Source organism: Nuphar pumila, chromosome 4 (assembly GCF_984573655.1).
Source record: "Nuphar pumila chromosome 4, dmNupPumi1.hap1.1, whole genome shotgun sequence".
Lineage (NCBI taxonomy): Eukaryota > Viridiplantae > Streptophyta > Magnoliopsida > Nymphaeales > Nymphaeaceae > Nuphar > Nuphar pumila.
The window spans coordinates 118,910,232-118,930,585 of record NC_143252.1 but is presented as its reverse complement, the minus strand read 5'-3'; the positions used below and the strand labels follow the sequence as shown (position 1 = coordinate 118,930,585).

Sequence of the window (20,354 nt, the reverse complement as noted above, 5' to 3'; positions counted from 1 at the left end):
TAAGCCTCTAGATCCTAACATGAGCGAGAAGTGATGGGAAAACGATAGGAAGAACAAGAGAGTGGATTAAGAATCAAGAAATTAGCAATTTGAGTAGAGAGTGCTAAGCGTGCTTCCCATTATATGGGAGGGGAAGTAAAGCGCTTCCAGCCTTAAATAGGCACTTCAGTAACTATGATCATTTATCTAAAGAGACACACATTGCATTGTCATAGACATAATTTGATCCCTGGTGGTGGTGGTGGTGGTGTGTGTGTGTGACTGTGAACACCAAAACAAGTATACTATGGTTTTGAACTTAGAAGCAAATCAGACACAATTTCATCCAGCCTTACAGTATCTTGATGCAGCCCTAGCTAGTGAAGAGGACTCCCACCAAATCAGACAAAAGGCTGCCAGATATACTGGTTGGACTTTAATTGAGTTTCAAATTAAAAAAACTGATAGCGGTTCAACTAAGTTAGATAATCAAACAAGTGCTTATAAGTTCAACCAAACATATCCATATTCACAAACTTCCTGGTGGCACATTAAACAATACTAGAACAAGAAAGAGAAAATTAGTAGTTGATTGATATTTTCAATTATATATTTTTGCATTATTGCACTAATGGGAAGAATTGGAAGCACTTCAAGCACTATTGCACATTGCATTTCTTTTTCTCCCTTTTACACTTCCATACATAAAAGAAAAGAATAGCACACTTGACATTTGCCTTCAAAGGATCTTTGGCTAGATAGCACACTACAGTTGCTTCTTGATCTAAAAGTTGATTGCGAGCCATTAACTGGTCCAGTGCCATAAGACTTGGGAGAATCTGCAGAAAGTGAGTTTAGAACATCCTCAAATTGGCGCTGGAATGTCGGGAACCTTGATATTTTCTTTGCAATTCCTTGCAGCCTGATGATGTAAACCGCATAATATTTTTGAAAAAGAGAAAGATAAATCACTAACAATACATAAATGGAGAAAAATTAAGGCTTGACCACCTTCTGCCTAGTGCATCAACTTCAGCATGTTTCACATTGGAGGTAGGTGGTGAGCCGATATTCCGAACTTTCATACGCTCAGGCACACAGCCAAGAAGAACCACCTTGCATAGGTAGTCTTCTTCATCCTTCGAGACATTCATGGCCCTTATTTGGTCCTTGATTATCATTAATGGGTCAAAGAACCAATTGAATATGGTATCTCTAGGCTTGTTTGAAGAGGTTATTTCAGTAACATTGTCACCTGCATCTATAGAAAATTGACATTATAGATATTATCAAGCATCCTTATAGTGAACCGTGATATATTTGAAATAGAAAATCATTATATAGCATCCAATGGATGTATATGCAAGTGGAACTAAAATGGTTAAAATATATCTCTTGTTTTAGTAAATCATCTTTTGAACAGAATCAACCAGTGCTAAATGAAAAACAAATCAAAAGTTCCTAACATTCTTGATTACTTTGTCTCTATGTTCTTTCTATAATAAGGATCGAGAATAGATCAAATCTTGAATCAAATACATTTTTCTGGTACCTATCTGATTGTAGGATCAAAGCTGACAGACAAAAGGTAGAACATATATAAAAAAATTGGATCAAATAGACATAATTTTACCGTCCCCTTTTTATTTCCTTTATTCACCTTATAATTGTTCTTGGTAAGAAAGGTATGGAACATGAAAATGCAATCCGAAGGAAAACTGTTTCCACAAGGTAAAGTTGCACATCCAACATTTAGATCAACACAACTGACATGGACAGGCTTCATCAAAGGAAATATCATATTTCATAGACATAAGTTCCAAATTCTTTCCAATATCCCCGGTAGACTAGCAAACATTTAGAATCTTAGACCAACAGAAATGGCATGCATAGGCTTCATCAAGTGAAGCCCATAGTCCAAAGACATAGGTTCCAAATCAAGTAATCTTGAGCAAGCCATGAGGACCGAAGTACAGAGATGGTCGAGGGATAATTTTTCTAGCCTTATTCTCCTCATCTGTGAGGTAAAATCCAAAACCTAACTTGGACCATGGAAGCAACCACAACTTAGCAAAATTTCAGTCCAGTTTTGCTGAAACTACACATCTACACATAGGTCAGTGACACAAAACGGTATAATGTATTACAAGGACTAGCTTCAGGGGGAGAGCAAATATGCCAATAACTACTAATATTATAAGACGAATGCTTGCCACACACTTATCAGAAAGCCGCTAGAATTGGCCTTTGCAAAGCGAAGAAGTGCTTGTAGGATACAGTATGCTGGCAAGCCAACACTCAGCAATTGGTTTGCACTTTTCTTTGAACTCCACTCTTCAATATCTTTTGGTGTAATTGGTCCCTCAAGAACCAATCTCTCTCCATAGTGCTTACAGTCAATGAATATGTGATCAAGTAACTAAAAACCAAAAATATCAAGGAATAAGCATATATTAACGTTCTTGGAAGTTCTTGGATTGGCAGCGTCAAGAATACACCTCTAGTCGTTTAGTTTCTACAGCAATATTCTTGAAAGGCATGGTACAAGGAGAAAGCTTTCCACTAGTCCTTTCATTGTTAAACGAATCTGTCCTGTAGATTGGACCTGAATGACTCTTTGTTTCTGTATGGAAGCCAGCACTTATCAATTGGAAGTTGCAGAATATCAAATGATGTAAAACCATGACGCTTAAGAATAGAGGACATAAAATTATAGCAGCTTAAAGTGGAAGCATTCTTCTATGCATCTTGGGAAACAAGAACCTTCGGGCATGTCAAGCAGGTCATTGCTATATTCATCAAAGACAGGGAGGAGATGATGTAAGAGAGACCCAAAAAAGATGATGATTACTGCACCAGACAAATAGAAATTGGGGCGACTCAGTTTGAATGAATAGAAGCTAAGTCCTGAAAAGATATGCAAAAATACACGATATTCCATTATCTGTGCTGGATAGAGTGGCAGACAGCAAGCAGCTAAAACTGGGGTGCAAATGATTAAGGTAGACGAGGCCAAACCTCACAAACCACTAAAACCAATTGAATTGGACCTGCTTAAAAGCTGGGGCACAAATAGAGGTAGGCTTTACATATATGAGAGAGAGAGAGATTAGTCTAAACATGCAACAAACTTTCTCTCTCTCTCTCATATATATATATATATATATATATATAACATCCATGCTAAATGGGGCACAGTGCTAAATGGGTCATGATATTGGATTTCTGGTGTTTTTTCAAAATTCTGACCATACAGATGTGCTTAGCATCATTGATTTATTAGAAATTGACACTTTGATCATGCATTTTGGATGGAAAAAATGGTATTTGGAGCCTCAAAAATTTGTGAAAATTGTAGGCCGCTTGATTTTTGAAACCTTATAAAAACCTATCCATGCATCAGAATTAAATGCTCCAAGAATTGATTCCTATAAAAACAAGCATATAGATCACAATTGTATGGTTAGAATTTCGAAAAAAAATACCAAAAATCCAATAGCATGTCCCATTTAGCACCGTGCCCATTTAGCACAGATATTGTACCTATATATATATATATATATATATATATATATATATATATATATATATAGAGAGAGAGAGAGAGAGAGAGAGAGAGAGAGAGAGAGAGACTGGAATATGTTTACCAACCAAATATGTTTGCTGGTATGAATCTAGATTTTCCCAGTTTTTTTTTTTGCAAATCTAACCCTGCAGATGCATTCCGCATGATCCATTTGCTAGGAATCAACTGTTGGATCATCATAATCGGATCAAGCAATGTGATTTCTTATGCTTGAATATTTATAAAAATTCTAAACCATTGATTTTCAACCCTTAAAAGATCCTTCTTATACATTGTAATTGGATGATCCAAGAGTCTGTTTCTATAAAACCAAATGTCTAGATCACATCCATACGGTGAAATTTTTGAAAAAAAAGTAAAAAAGCCTATAAAAATCTTGGTTCATACTAGTAAACATATTTCAGTTACCCTATATATATAGTAGAGTGTAGGTGCTTGTGATACATGCTTGATGGGTTTTTCAGTTTTTTTTAATTTTATTTTTACATATGTGATTTATATTCTTGATTTCATAGGGATCAACTCTTGAAGTGTTCGATTCTGACACATGGTTGGGTTTTTAGAAGGTTCAAAAAATCAACGGTCCAAAATCTTTGTAAATTTTTTAGGCTCCAAATATCATTTTTTCATCGAAAACACATGATCCAGGTATGGATTCCTCATAAATCGACCATGCCCAACACATTTATGAGGTCAGAACTGCAAAGAAAATACTGGAAGAGCAGAAAAACCCATTAAGTACATATCGCAAGCACCTAATGTTGAAGCACCTGCGCTCTACTCTAAATATATATCATGCAGTTTAAGATGGTTTGGGATTGTTGTGTGAAAACCCATGACAACACCACTAAAAAGAATGGAGAAAAGTTTGTTAGATCAACTGTCCCAGTAAAACGTGATGTTTTGATAACTGAAAGATTGCTTGGCTCCAATATCATTGTCATCCAAACTGACCAAAAAAATGATGTTTTACCCTTCTATTTACAATGTCTTCCCCTCTCTCACACTGCTTATATAGACAAAAGGGGCATTAAAGAAAGTAACTAATCTTTGATATATTATTTCTACCTTTGATGCCTCCAGTAGACAAATTTTTTCCATTTCTTCGTCATCCTTTACAAATATGAATATGATATGCACAAAGAAATTATTCTAGCTATATGAAGTTCTGTGTTTTCTATTTAGCTACTCTTAGACCAGCTACATGGAGACAATATTTTTGGCTCTCACACCAATTGAGGCATTACTAGTGCTCATTTCAAAGTCATGCTTCATAGAGCCCATTGAACCATTTCAGAAACCAAAAATGGAATTAAGGAGATATTTGTCCATATAAAAAGATATAATAAAGTTTGGCCCAATTCTGACTGAGATGCACTAGCACCTTTTTACAAACTCTAAAATAGTCTATTGTGCCAATTTTCGATCCCCAAAACAACTATAGGACCCTATTTCTTTTTTTCTTCAATCATACACCTTTCAGTAGTTACTCTCTTTTATGTTGGTTATGATCATTTTAGACAATAATTCTTGTTTTGTTTTCTTGCTCACGATGCAATGAAGCTTGTCACCATCCAAAAAAATAAACGTTTATTTCAAAATAATTTTTCCAACTTTAATGGTTATGATACTATGATCCCACAAAACATGGATACAAGCATCTAGACATGTGCTATGTCACATGGATTCGCCCAATAGGGTGCCGCACCCACGTTCACGCGACACGGGTGCGGTGCGGCACCCGATGCGGTCAAAATGACCCTGGGTGCGGTCAACCACACCCAGGGTCATATCTGTCTAAATGAAAGGGCGGGTACCTCGAGCCCCCGCCCCCGTCCAAGGGGGTACCTCCTCTCCCATTAAAAAAAATAGGGAGTACCTCGAGCCCCCACGTTATATATATATATATATATATATATATATATATATATATATATATATATATATATATATATATATATATATATATATATATATATATATATATAACAGGGATTCGGCTAGCAGGGTGCCGCACTCGCGTCGACGCGACTCGACGCGGGTGCAGCACCAGGTGCGGTCAACCCGACCCTAGGTGCGTTGACCGCACCCAAGGTCATTTCGGTCCTTTTTTTTTTTAAAAAAAATTGCCCTATGAAATGGGCTGCGAAATTTAAAAAAAAAAATCTGCGGGACCCGTGCCGGGGGGAACCCCCGGACCCCCTTATATATATATATATATATATATATATATATATATATATATATATATATATATCCTCTTCCACCCCCGCATCGCCGCACCCACATCCACGCTCCACCTATGTGACATAGGACGTGTGTTTCACTAGCATGATGGTTTTCCTCTTCTATTCAAATTGAAGCTCCATAATGTATGGCCCTAGGGAAAAACATTGTTAGTGTCCATAAATTGATCATAGGCAACAGGCAATATGATTAAAGAGAATCCAAATTATGCAGTTGTGACTGGAAAAAATGAAGTTGATGGTAGGCATAGTCTTCACGTTCATCTAATGATGACGTGTACATCCCTGAATTTTATGATGAAATGACTAAAGAGTCAACTCATGGTCTAAATATAGATACGGTTGGTTTAAATTCAAGGTGTGTGGATGTCAGTCGGAATGGTGAATGGAAGTTAAGATATTGAAATTGAAACCTTACACTATAGTTAGTTTGCCAAATATTTTGATGGTTGTAATTGTTTAAACTTCTCACCAGATGATAATTTCACGTCAGCAATAATGGGTGATGCCTTCTACAAGTGCCCATATATATATATATATATATATATATATATAGGAATGAAAACCTATCCACTAAAAAACATGCCAAACCTACCCAATGGAAAATTTTGCTGTTTTTTTTCAAAATTCTGACTGTAGATGTGTTCAGCATGATTGATTTACTAGAAATCGATACTTGGATCATGAATTTTGAATAGAAAAAATGGTATTTGGAGCCTAGAAAATTTTTGAAAATTGTACGCCATTGATTTTTGAAAGTTATAAAAAACCTATCCATGCATCGGAATCAAATGCTCCAAGAACTGATTCCTATAAAAACAAGCATATAGCTCACATCTGTATGGTGGGAATTTTGAAAAAAACACAAAAAAATCAAATAAAATGTGTGATGGATAGGTTTGGCATGTTTTTTAGTGGGTAGGTTTTCATTCCTCTCTCTCTCTCTCTCTCTCTCTCTCTCTCTATATATATATATATATATATATATATATATATATATATATATATATATATATATACATGCTTGGCCAGGCTGAGCAAGTTCATCCAAGAATGAGGTGTAGCATAACTCTGGTGCTCTGCTTGTTAAAATATAGCTTGCGTATGGATCTGGATCCAGATCCATACGCATGGTATGTTAAATGAAACACATGTATATTACTCATTAATGGCATCCTTGTAATATCTCTGATATTACAAGGATAGTTGTATATCTGCTTTATATATATAAAGGTTAGGGCTTGGAGGTCGAGCAATTGAATGCTGCCCCAGCCATTGTCTCTCTCTCTCTCTCTCTCCCCCTGTTTCCTGTGGAAATTGTACCAGATATCAAATCTGATATGGTATAAGAGCCTTAGCCATCCTGTGCGTGAAGAAGCTCTGAAACAGCAGATCGTGAACAACCTCCTTTCAGCGTGAACAGCGTGCTCGATCCTCCTCCATGGTTTCAGCGTGAACAGCGTGTTCATCGAGAATAGCGTGTTCATCGAGAACAGCGTGAGCAGCAGATCATGAACAGCAGCACTGCGTGAACATCCTGTGCGTGAAGAAGTTCTGAAACAGCAGATCGTGAACAACAACCTTTAAAATCTCATCCTCTGAAATCTCATCTTCTGAAAGTTGGTACCTTTCTTTTTCCTTTCAGCGTGAACAGCGTGCTCATCGACTGTGTTCATCGAGAACATCGTGAACAACAGATCGTGAACAACAGCTCATCGACTGTGTTCATCCCAAGTTCTTTCTTTTCTGTTACTCATTTTTTTTTGTTATTCTCGTTCATTCTATTGTCTGTGTTGGTTCCATTTTTTTTCCTAAACATCACCGACTGTTGTTCCCTTTTTTATTTCAAACCAGTTTTTGATTCCACAAGTTTCCTTTCCTTTCCTTCATTGTTGTTTTAGTGTTCTTTGTGCAGCACTTTTGGTCGTACAGGTATATGCCTTATTACAGTTTTACTGATTGATTAAGTGATCTCAAATCTGTTTATTTCTTTTCATTCATCTTGTTTGCTTATTCATTATTCCACTGATATGGATTACTCTTTGTCTTCGTCATCCGGTCCCTCTGCCAATTTCTTGAGTCAACTCGTTACAGAAAAACTTACTCATTCTAATTTTTTGATCTGGAAAAGGCAAATCCTTCCTTTTATACGGAGTCAGGATCTCGATGAACATTTGGATGGTTTAGTTCCTATACCACCACGGCTTATTTTGCAGGAAACCAAGGATGAGAAGGGTGACACAATTACCATTTCCATTAAGAATCCAGAGTATACAGCTTGGAGGAAGCGGGATCAGTCTTTGGTCGCTTATATTACGACAACACTCTCTCAAGAAGTGTTGGCTACTCTTTCAGATGATTGCACTGCGGCGGATCTGTGGAGTAAGCTATCACAGACTTACTCTCAGATATCAGAAGCCCGAGTTATGTATTTAAAAAATGAATTTCAAAGTTTGAAGAAAGGCTCCATGACAGTCATGGAATACATAGGCCGCCTGAAGAGTATTACTGATCAATTGGCTGTTGTTGGAAGTGCTATTGCAGATAAAGATAAAGTTCAACAACTTCTCAATGGATTGGGTCCTGATTTTGACATGTTTACCACAGCTTTGTCATGCCTTCCTCACTTGCCCACTTTTAACGACCTCCAAGCGAAACTTCTCCAGCATGAGATGATTATGAAGCAAAGGGCAGAAGGAAATGAATCAGCTCGTTCTCATTTAGTTTTGGCCATGGACACTTCTGTAGGTTTTGGACGATGGAATGGAGGGCATCAAGGAGGCAGAGGCCGCGGACGTTTTGGGTAGGGAGGACGTGGTATCTTGCCTACACCTAATATTTCAGGAGTTTTTAATACAGGGAATCAGAGGAGAGTGCCCACTTGTTTCTTATGTAACAAAAGAGGACATGTGAAAGTTGATTGTTGGTTCAATCTACAGAATAGAGGAAAAATAAACAAAATTGAGAATAAATCAGCTATTGTTGTGGACACAAAAGTGCCATCCACAAATGTGCAACAACTTTTGTTATCAGCATTGTCATAGATGACGATCAAGCAAAATGAACAAGGCGAATGGTATGTTGATTCAGGTGCCGCCACACATGTTACGGGTAATGCGGAGGTGCCGCCACACATGTTATGGGTAATGCGGGTAAGTTATCTCACTTATTGCCTTACTTTGAAAAAGGTAGTATAGTTACGGGAGATGAAACTTATCACTCCATTAGTCATACTAGCAATGCACATATCCCTATGTCAAAGTCCTCACTTCACTTGTCCAATGTCCTTCTTGCTCCTAATATTAAAAAGAACATTGTTTCTGTAGCTAAACTTGTTGACGATATGAATTCTTCCGTCGAATTTACTCCCTCTTCTGTTTATGTTAAGGATCTACGAACGAAGGAGACGTTCGCTAAGGGGGAGCGACAAGGAAACATGTACGTCTTCAAGGAGATTCCTTCAGTGTCTTCGTCTTCAGTCCCAGTCCTCTAGTTGAAGTCGTCCAAGCATTCTTCAATGTCTTCGTCTTCAGAGTCTTTGTTTTTTCCTTCATTGGAAGTTTTTAATTCATCTCATTGTAATAAGCCAGATATTTGGCATAGTCGTTTGGGACATTGTAGTCGAGGTTTCGTTGAAAATCTTGTATCTGATGGTCTCCTTCCAAAGTCTAGTTTATGTTCATTTTCTAATAATAATAATAAATGTTCTTCATGCGAACTCTGCAAAAGTCATGTTCTTCCTTTTCATATTATAAATAAAAGAGCTTCAAAGCCATTTGAGATTATTTGTTCTGATGTTTGAGGACCCGCACCTATTCCTTCTCTTTCTGGCAGTCGTTACTATGTTATCTTTATTGATTCCTATTCCCGTTATACTTGGATATATTTCTTAAAACACAAGCATGAAGTTTTTCAAATATTTCGGGAATTCCATTCGATGGTCAAAACAAAGTTTGCTTGTGATATTGTGCATTTACAATGTGATGGTGGAGGAGAGTATTCATCGAACGAGTTTATTGCCTTTCTTCGGGATAAAGGAATAAGTCGACAGGTTTCTTGCCCTCATACTCCTCAACAAAATGGGGTTGCGGAGAGGAAACACAGGCATATTGTCGAGAGCGCGATGAGCATGTTACATGATAGCAATGTGCCCGTTAGTCTCTGGACAAAAGTTTTTCACACATCAGTTCATATCATAAATCGTCTTCCTATGTCACTTTTGGATCGGAATTCTCCATATTATACTTTATTCGGGCAACATCCCTTTTACGATGAACTGCGTGTTTTTTGTTGTGTATGTTATGTACATGTTGATTCATCTCTGCGAAATAAGTTTCAGGACAAGGCTGTCAAGTGCAGATTTGTTGGGTATGCAGATGAATACAAAGGTTATCGATGCTATGATCCTACTACAAAACGTATTAGGACCTCCAGAAATGTTATTTTTGACGAACGAAATTTTCAGGTCAATGACTCTGCAGCGTTGCCATCTCGAGAATTAGAAGTATATGATCCATGGATGAGCGCAAATCTTTTTGCTAATACAGGAGAAACATGTCAGACAAATTGTCCTTCCTTCGGCTTGAGTAGGGAGTTGAATGACTCACAAATGCATGTTGAATTATCTCCAGTTGAGCCACCCCTAGTAGAACGCTTCTCTGGGTAGATATACACTAGACGGGACAAAAATACAGAGCCGAAGAATGTGGAAAGCATCGCCAATGATCCGGCTCAAAGGCCATCACGCATTAAGCATCCTATTCAACGATGGGTGAGTTATGAGACCTTCTCCCTTGATTTCCAGTTGTTTATGTCTCAGCTCACAAAACAGGATGAACCCACTTGTTTTAATCAAGCTCTTCAATCCCGTCATTGGACTGAAGCTATGAATAAAGAAATGAAAGCTCTTCATGAATGCCAGACTTGGAAAATAGTCCCTCGGCCAGAAGGAAAGAATGTAGTTGGCTCAAAATGGGTTTATAAAATAAAGTATAAGCCTGAAGGAAGCATTGACAGATATAAGGCACGACTTGTTGCTCGAGGATTCACACAACAATATGGTGAAGACTACGATGAAACTTTTAGTCCGGTAGTCAAAATGGGTACTATTCGTGTCATCATATCCCTAGCAGTCGATCGAGGTTGGAGCCTTAGCCAGATGGATGTTAAAAATGCGTTTTTGCATGGAACTTTAAAGGAAGAAGTGTATATGGAGCAACCTCCTGGTTATGCCGAGAAGGATCCTACTGCCTGGGTGTGCAAACTAAGGAAATCTCTGTATGGGTTGAAACAGGCGTCCCGTTCCTGGTTTGAAAGTTTCTCTATGCAAATTCAGAGTTATGGTTTTAGAAGATGCTCTCTGGATCACTCACTCTTTATTTACCAAAAGGCAGACATTGTTATACTTCTTCTTATATATGTTGATGACATTGTGATCACTGGGAGTTCAGATAATCATGTGCAAGACGTGAAGCAGTTTTTAATGAAAACTTTCAAGATGAAAGATTTAGGGGATTTGAGGTACTTTCTTGGTGTGGAAGTTGACAGACAACAAGACACATTGACACTCATGCAATAAAAATACACTCTTGACCTTCTGAAAAGAGTCGGGATGACGAATTGCAAACCAGTCAGTACTCCTAGTGTATTACATCAAAGGCTGAGCTCTGAAGATGGTCATCTTTGTGTCAACCCTACAATGTATATAAGTCTCGTGGGGATGTTACAGTACTTGACCTTTACCAGACTTGATATAGTTTATGCTGTCAATCAGGTATCCCAGTTTATGCATGCTCCAACGGAGGGTCATATGGAAGCTGTTAAGCGCATTCTACGCTATTTAAAAGGAACTATAGGAAACGAACTTGTTTATCGCAAGAACGATAATCTGCATAGAGGACATGAACTCATCACTTATACAGACGCAGATTGGGCAGGGGATCCAGATGAGAGACGATCTGTCTCTGGATATTGTGTATATATTGGACACAATTTAGTGTCATGGAGCAGCAGAAAACAAAAGGCAGTGGCACGATCGAGTATAGAGGCTGAATACAGATCGATGGCTGCAGGCACAGCAGAAGCCACATGGATTAGACACTTATTGAGTGATCTTGGGGAGACAATTATTCGATCTTTTCTTCTATGTGACAATCAAAGCGCAATAAACATTGCATGTAATCCTATCCAGCATAGCAAAACGAAGCACATTGAGATTGATCAACATTTCATACGGCAGAAAGTCGAGATGAAGGAGATAGAACTACGTCATGTTCGAACAGAAGATCAAGTGGCAGACTTGTTTACCAAGGGGTTAACAGGACGTCAATTTTGGCTATTGAAGAGCAAGTTGTACATGATCCAAAATCACGTACAACTTGAGGGAGGGTGTTAAAATATAGCTTGCGTATGGATCTGGATCCAGATCCATACGCATGGTATGTTAAATGAAACACATGTTGTATATTACTCATTAATGGCATCCTTGTAATATCTCTGATATTACAAGGATAGTTGTATATCTGCTTTATATATATAAAGGTTAGGGCTTGGAGGTCGAGCAATTGAATGCCGCCCCATCCATTGTGTTTCTCTCTCTCTCTCTCTCTCTCTCTCTCTCTCTCTCTCTCTCTCTCTCTCTCTCTCTCTCTTTCTCTCTCGCTCCCTGTTTCCTGTGGAAGTTGTACCAGATATCAAATCTGATACTGCTCTGTGGCCTGCAAGCATTGAGTTTCTCCCTCTAAACATATCTTATCTTCTCCTCCTTTTCTAATTTTTTTTCCTGTTAATCTTTAGAAACTTTTCCTCTTAGCATATGAATGTGTGTGATGTGGTCCACTGAATAAATCCTTTTTTCATTTTCTTTTGTCCCTTTCAATTGTTTTAGCACTAGGTAGTAGTGAGCCATCTCCTTTTCTGTGTTGCTTCATGGATGGCATGTGCCAAGTTATTTAAAGTGCTACAATTGATGGTCTGACTTTTTCGTTTGGAAGGAACTAGGTCAGGTATCAAGCACAATTTTCTTTTTTGGCTTTTGGCAGCATGCTTCACTATTGCCTACATGTTTGTTTATGTGGTTTATATTGATTGATATTTGCTTAAAAAATCTTTTCATTTGGTCCACATGCTTATAATCTATAAAAAAATTGATAATTGTTTTCTGAGGTTCTTCAGTATTTTGCATTGTGTTTTATATATATATGATTGAATTTGCTCAAGTGTTTCATTGATTCCCTTAGTCTATTTTAAGCATAAGGATTGGTAAGTTTCTTTTTTATTTATTTGTATGTTCCAAGACCAAGTTTGCTTGACTTTTCATTAGTCTTGCTTGGTTTTTGTGACATCAGTTAGGGCTTCTTGTTGTATTTTCTTCTGATACATCATTTTTTCATGTATGGATAGGATGATGAGCACCATCAGCAACTCCATTCCACCATAGAGAGGATGACAATAATGGGCATTAGACTTGAAAGCCTAAATCTTGCTTAGGGTCTGGGCTATCTTTCATTGCATGTGAGCCTCTATTTTGTTTGTTTTTAGTATTTCTTGAGTTTCATTAGGGTTTATTCTTGTACTTTTCTTTTGGCAAATCTCATTTATGATGCATGGATGGCACCATTGATGAAATGCAATAATCCGAAGCAAGTTTCTCGAAGGCACGGAGGTTCTCAATGCTCGTTGGTGAAAATTTTGGATCTTATTTAGGGTTTAGAGTCTTTAGACCATGTTGAATTTAGTTTGAAAATAGAAAACTGATTACAGAACTGTGTGCTATTTTGATGTTGTGAGGCTAATTGATTAGATAATTTAATTCTTTGCATTGCTAAAAATCTTTTAAAAAATAATGTTGTGTGTGCCCTCGTATCTGTAACCGTTTGTAAGAAGGGGCTGTTTTCATGTGTGTGTGTGTGTGTGTGTGTGTGTGTGTGTGTGTGTATATATAGATAGATAGATAATCTGTGTGCGCACTATCGTGTCCCCTTATCCTAATTTTTGAGAGCTTTGTTTGTTGTGCCAAATGTATCAGCATAGTGTCCTGTTCCTGCATCCATATCCATGTGACATGGATCAAAACTGACCACCACATGGCCATTTTCTGGCTGGGGAATGGCAGCTTCTTTGTTTGTTGTACCAAATGTATCAGCATCTATGTCACATGGGTGCAGGTGCGGGTGCGGGTGCGGGTGCGGGTGCGGGTGCGGGTGCGACACGGGTGCGGCGCAATTTCAAAAATTTTGGACACGGGGACTCGGCTATATATATATTAAAATATATATATATATATATATATATATATATATATATATATATATATATATATATATATATATATATATATATAAGACTCGGTCAAAGTTGTGCCCATTAGGGGACAGGTGATGAGTTGTGAAGGCATTCTGTACACTTTCTTCATACAAGAATAATTCACTTTTGGGCACTTTCTTCATACACTGTAATAATTCACTTTCTTCGTATAGGAAAAAACCACAAAAACTTGAGTTGTGCCCATTCTGTACTTAAAACTTGAAAGTGTACAGGTTTTTTAGTTGTGATGGGTTTTTTTCCTTACAGCTGTAGCCCAGAAAATTTAAAAAAATAAATTCAAAAAAAAAAAATTCCAAAAAATGGACCAAAATGACCCTGGGTGCGTTGACCACACCCAGGGTCGGGTTGACCGAGTCCGAGCCGCACCCGTGTCCGCACCCGTGTCGGTGCGTGTCGACGCGGGTGCGGCGACCTTGGAGCCGAGTCCGTGTGACATAGATCAGCATAGTGTCCTGTTCCTGCATCCATATCCATGTGACATGGATCAAAACCGACCACCACATGGCATTTTCTGGCTGGGCAATGGCAGTGGTCAGAGTTTATTTGGATGGTATCTTCCAAGCTCTTTTTCAGCCAATGGCAGGAAAAGAGCAAGTTTTTTTTTCATGAAGTATGAGTTTGTCAAACCATTTTTCCTTCGTGGGTGGCCAAAAAATGGCTGAAAAAAACAGTTTTTCTCCTGCCATTTTCACCCAATGGACGACCGAAATATGGCCAGTCCTCTTATTTATTTATTTTTTATTTTTTGAGCTTTTGGTGACCAAAAACCTGTTCATCCAAAAAAGGAGAAACCAGAGTTTCTATGAAACCCAGGTTTTTCCATCTGTCATCCAAATGGAACCTAGTGTTCTCTTTAGATTGTTGAAGTTACCTTCACATGACTACAATGTCATGTTTTCTGTTTTTCCCTTTCTTTAATAGATTCAATTTTGTTGAGGTAAAATACTGAAGCTTAAAGTTTACAACTTTACACTAATGTTCGGTTGGATCATTTTGATTTACTTTCTCATTTGAACGAGAAAGTGAATCTGATTAGTATAAGCAGCTGAACATAAAAAGTCAAGCTGTGAGAAAGTGAATCTCATTTGCCTTTGCAAATGAGAGTCACTTTCTAATTTGCTTGAGATTCAAAATCACATGAGACCCCATGTGATTCTGAATCTCAAGCAAATTAGAAAGTGATTCTGAATCATGTTTTTTGAAAGGAGCAGCCGAACGTGCCCTAAATGTTAGATTTCACTTCTGAAGGCCACAATATGCTTTCAGGCACATTTCATGGAAATAAACAAAGTAATTCCGCTTTCAAGCATTTATATAAGTATGTTATAGTCATGAAGAATGCAAGAATGGCAGATTTAATCATATAATAAACTAATTTGTTGGACTGTAATAAAAGTAGCTTGAATCAAAATTACAATAGCAAAAGAAAGTTTGAAATTTTTTTACCATGAAAATGATCACACCTGGTATGCGACAACAGCTGCGTATGCTCCTAAGAAAATGCTTGATATCAGAGAAGCAAGTACAGCTCCAGTCACTGCTAGGGGCCATAGCAGAATTGCTAATCCAGTGAAAGGCACACATGCAGTCTCCGAGAATGGACCCTCTCGACCTACTAGGTCATGAATTAGCTGATGCCAACCCTTGAAAAGCATGAAAGGACTTTTATATAAAGCTATCAGTATAATAACTGGCACATCAAAAATTACACCGAGCAGGCCGACTATGATGGCCCCAGGCAGACTAAGTAACCATAAAGAAGAAAAAAAATCCGTAAGGCAGGTAAATGATTTCATCAACAAGATTTTAGATGAAATCAATACTAGAATGCCTGAAAGATTAAAAGGACATCCTGGAAATACAAAACCTGAAAGAACAAAAAGTAATACATTATATCAGGACAAAGATTTAAGAATAAAGAACAAGAGAATGAAAAAAATAGTTACTGAAAAGTGCATCTCCCGCTGATGTTAAGCAATCTGGGCTTTTACTCTGACTTCAATTTTCTGTATGTATGATGTTTTGTTTCTTATAATCAAATGCAGATAGATTGGAAGCATAGGATACCTTTTGTAAGACCATGTGTGTGTGCATATATGCATTGTACCCTTAGATATCAGAAATTTATTGAATTTATTGTGTTTTTCAAGATAAATTCTTGGATGGATAGCCACATGATTATAATGAGACATATTCACCATAGAAGTTAATTTATTTTAATTTTATAGTAAAATCACAAACAAATTACTAAAAGTAAAGATAATATATGTATATATATATATATATATATAAGAATTGTAGCTTATTCTTTTAGGGATGGTAAGTCCTACTTTGGGGGGGAATAAGAATTGTAGCTTATTCTTTTAGGGATGGTAAGTCCTACTTTGAGAGAGAGAGAGATTGTCCTTGGTAACTTGCATCTTGCTACTTTGAAGTACTTCCATTTGACAAGATCTGAAGGAAGCACATAAAATATTACCATCTAGGTGTTCTTCCACAGAGCGGCATATGAGTACTATCCCAAAGTAGACACCTCATTGAATTCATTTTCCAAACTTTCTCCCTTTTGATATTAGTTAGCAACACTGAATGCTAGAATGATCCCCCTTCCCTTCAGTCTTCACCTTTTCATTGGATCTCACCAAGCTGTTGCAATGAAGCTTTAAAAGTTATCAATTCTCTCCAAAGGACTAACATCATTACCATCATGTTAATGTTAATATTTTCTGCAAACACTCTTTGCTGGTGCTTTCACTTTGTGTAAGTTAGGGATGAATACCATACACATAGTTTGAACAAATTGCTTTCAAAAAGCAAACTATAGTCCCATGAAAATAAGGTCCACAATCCTCAGAGAAGCAGAAAAACAACAGTCAACTAATACAAGAAAATCCAAGTGTCACTTCTAGAAACACCAGAACTTTTTTAATCGATATAATTTATCTTTTCCGACTCCTTCCAAGCATGGGATAACCACAAGTTGTTATGGATTTTTTTTCAACCAATTGGGTTCCTCCTCTCACCATCTCCATGGGGATGGTCTATAGGGTTCATAGCTAATCCTTTTACTTCAGGATGCTTACAATAGCCAACATGTAGGCATCGTTAGTTTCATGCAACTAACATGGGAAAGTGCTGAACTGGCAACCCTGATGTAATCCTTTCCTACCATGAATGAGACAAACATCAAATCATCATTGTGGGAAAGTGCCATGATGGCACAAGTGGGGCCCAGTTTTTCTCACCACCTACCACTTTCGATGTGTAAATCCATTCATACCTCTCCCCCAATGAAAGCTTTCACATGGAAAGCTTTTACATGGGCTGAGCTGGCAGGATTTTTTAGAAACCCATGCCCATTCCCATGTAAAGCCTTTCTTTTACATGGGAATGAAACAAACGAGGCCTTAGATCCTGCTCTACCCAAAACAAGCCCATGGTGACAACCATTGCAGAGATCTTTCGGTTGAAACTCTTAGTGAAGTTCTGCAACACTTACAACAATGGGTCAATGATAAATGTTCTGAAATTGAAGCCCAATATACAATTAAACGATGAGACCATGATTCACTGGACACATGAAAGGTGGATCAGTTATGTCACACTCTTAATTGAGAGGTGACAGTTTTGAACCCCATCGCAGGTTATCCACATCTTGCCTACTAAAAAGGAAATTTCCACTAACACACAAGGATTGACAATCTCCCCAAACCCTCAGAACGGCCACACTCACCACCAATCCCTAAATCTTCCATCCCAGAAATCATGTTGCTGACTACCCTAACTACTTTTAGACTAATTCCACTCATTCCACACCAGACATTATAACTTGCCTATGGTAATTTCTTTTGAGTGCTCTTTGTGGGAGAAAAATTACTTGAGATGCATGTGTTCTAAATATGCATTTATGAAGGATTCACTAACCTAAATGAGATTAAAGGATCAACTTTTACAACCAGTCTTAACAAAGATTATTATGGTAGTGATAAAAGCAAGATACTCTAAAAGATCAGACCTTAGATCTACTGCCTTCCCATCTGGAGGCACTTGAGTGCCCAGGTCATCCATGATCGAGAAGTAGGAGTGAAAACATAAATATGCAAAATCCCTCACCACAGTAAAGATCCCCTTAACTGAACTCCATGTTCCATCCTGCAAACTTCAGGAAACCATAAAATTCCTAAACAGAAAAGAAGAGAAAAGAAAAGAAAGAGCAGAAGAGAACACATAAATACAGAAACAAATACTGAGGAGAAATTTACTGCATATAATGAAACAGTGGATGAACTCATTATCTCTGCCTTGCCCAATAGCCTCGAAAGTAGCAATCAATGGTGACAAAAATCCGTAGACTGCACCAGTAGAGGACACTACCACTTATGCTGGCTAATGGCCAAGAAACCAATAGAATAGTAACACATGCATAATCCTATCTTCAAAACTGGTCCCAGCTGTTTGGCTCTGCCATCAAAGAAAAATATGTCTACTTTCATTCTTTCCATCTCCATATATTACCTCTATCTGCAGACCACACACACACACAATTGGGATCCTAATGCACATAGATACAAATGGTCCGTACGGCCAAGAATTTCCAATAGCATTTGGAAGATTTCATTTCGGAATGGAATCATTTTCAGGTATTTTTGGATCGATTACATGATTACATCTGTTTGGTAAATCAATGGAGCTCACATGGCCCACCCTGAATCAATTGTATTCTAGGCTGAAGCAGTGAACCAATTTGAACTGGCTCATTTACATCGTGTAGGCCTGGAACTGCCATAATCCAGTGCTTGAGGACATCGACCAAGATAGGGAATTCACCCCTACTATTGCTTAGAAGACAATACTCAAACTTTCATTAATGTTGGCAGTTCTTGCTACTCTGTATATCATTCTTCCTGCTAAACAGGATATATTGAAAACGCACACAAGTATTATACATTAAGTGCATGAAAGAGTTACCTAATTATGCACTATTAAGTCCAAAAGGCATGAGCAGGCCATAGACCCAAGAGGACACCGGAGTTACCAATTGTCATGATGAGACATATCAATGGACAAAAGATTAAACCTGTAAAGAAGGAATATGAGGAAAGAAGTTACTTTCATTCTTGGATACGTGTAACATATATGCAACAAGGAGACGGAAAATATCCTTTATTGAAGGTTACAACAATCTCATCAAATATTATCTTATCTAGAATACTACATTAAGTTTCCTAATAAAAGCTGAGGAACAAAACCCACCTCACAGAATCATTCATGAAACAGAAAACACCCAACAAAGGTGGGCACTCACCTTTGATGACACCAAGAGCAAGCAATCCCAGATTCAGTGGCAAGAAAAACAAGGTGTTGCACAGACCAGACCAGAAACTAGATGGGGGCCTCCATCTCTTCAACAAAGTCCCCTCAAATCTATCAGAAAGAGAGGGGACTCATATCGTATCCTTGTTGCTAGTCATGTTTGCCTTCTTTTCTCTCTTCTTCCTCCATTTCAAGAGTACTGAAGTGGGTTCTTTTGTTTGGTTTTAGACAGGCTGTGGAGGCTCAAAAGAGAGGCAGAGTAAAGAAGCGGAGGGGAATGAGTGGGGACTATGATTTCTTCGACTAACAATTGGCATGCAACGTTGGAACAGAGAGAGAGAGAGAGAGCGGAGTTGATCAACCGTTTCAAGACCACCAACACACCCTCTCCATATTTTTGGCTTTGAATCCGGTCCAAACGGAACCAAACCCAACTTTGGATTGTTTGTTATGGAAAATTAAGTCAGACCAAGGACAAAATAAGATCCAACCGAAACAATGTAGTTGGCCCAAATTGCATCAGGACAACTTGGATCCTTTTCACCAAGTTGGATATAAGCAGTAGGCCAGATTCCATGTCCCATATATCACCCGTTTTTTTTTGCTAGGCCAAGGAGAAAACCCCCAAACACAAAGCGAACATTGACAGGCCTCCCTTGTCTAGTAAAACCTTTGAGGTTTCTTTTTCTATTGAGAAGTGTACTCAGATTTGACATTGTGACAAACGGCACTCATCGTGTGTTTCGAACTATGGTTGTCCTATATCAGGTGACAAACCACGGCATCCCCAACCTTGGAAAACGATTCCCTTGTGAGCATGGCCCATAAGTCAGAGTTATTTCGATTTCCCCCAAAATCATTCATTGAAAAGCCGGTTGGAATTTAGTCCTTTTAGGTTAAAGTTG

The 20,354-nt window shown here is 38.0% G+C and overlaps 1 pseudogene; it reads right to left on the bottom strand.

Moving 5' to 3' along the window:
• Positions 1–578: 578 nt before the first annotated feature.
• On the bottom strand, positions 579–20,033 carry LOC149840800 (putative membrane protein At3g27390; annotated as a pseudogene).
• Between the last annotated feature and the right edge of the window lie 321 nt (positions 20,034–20,354).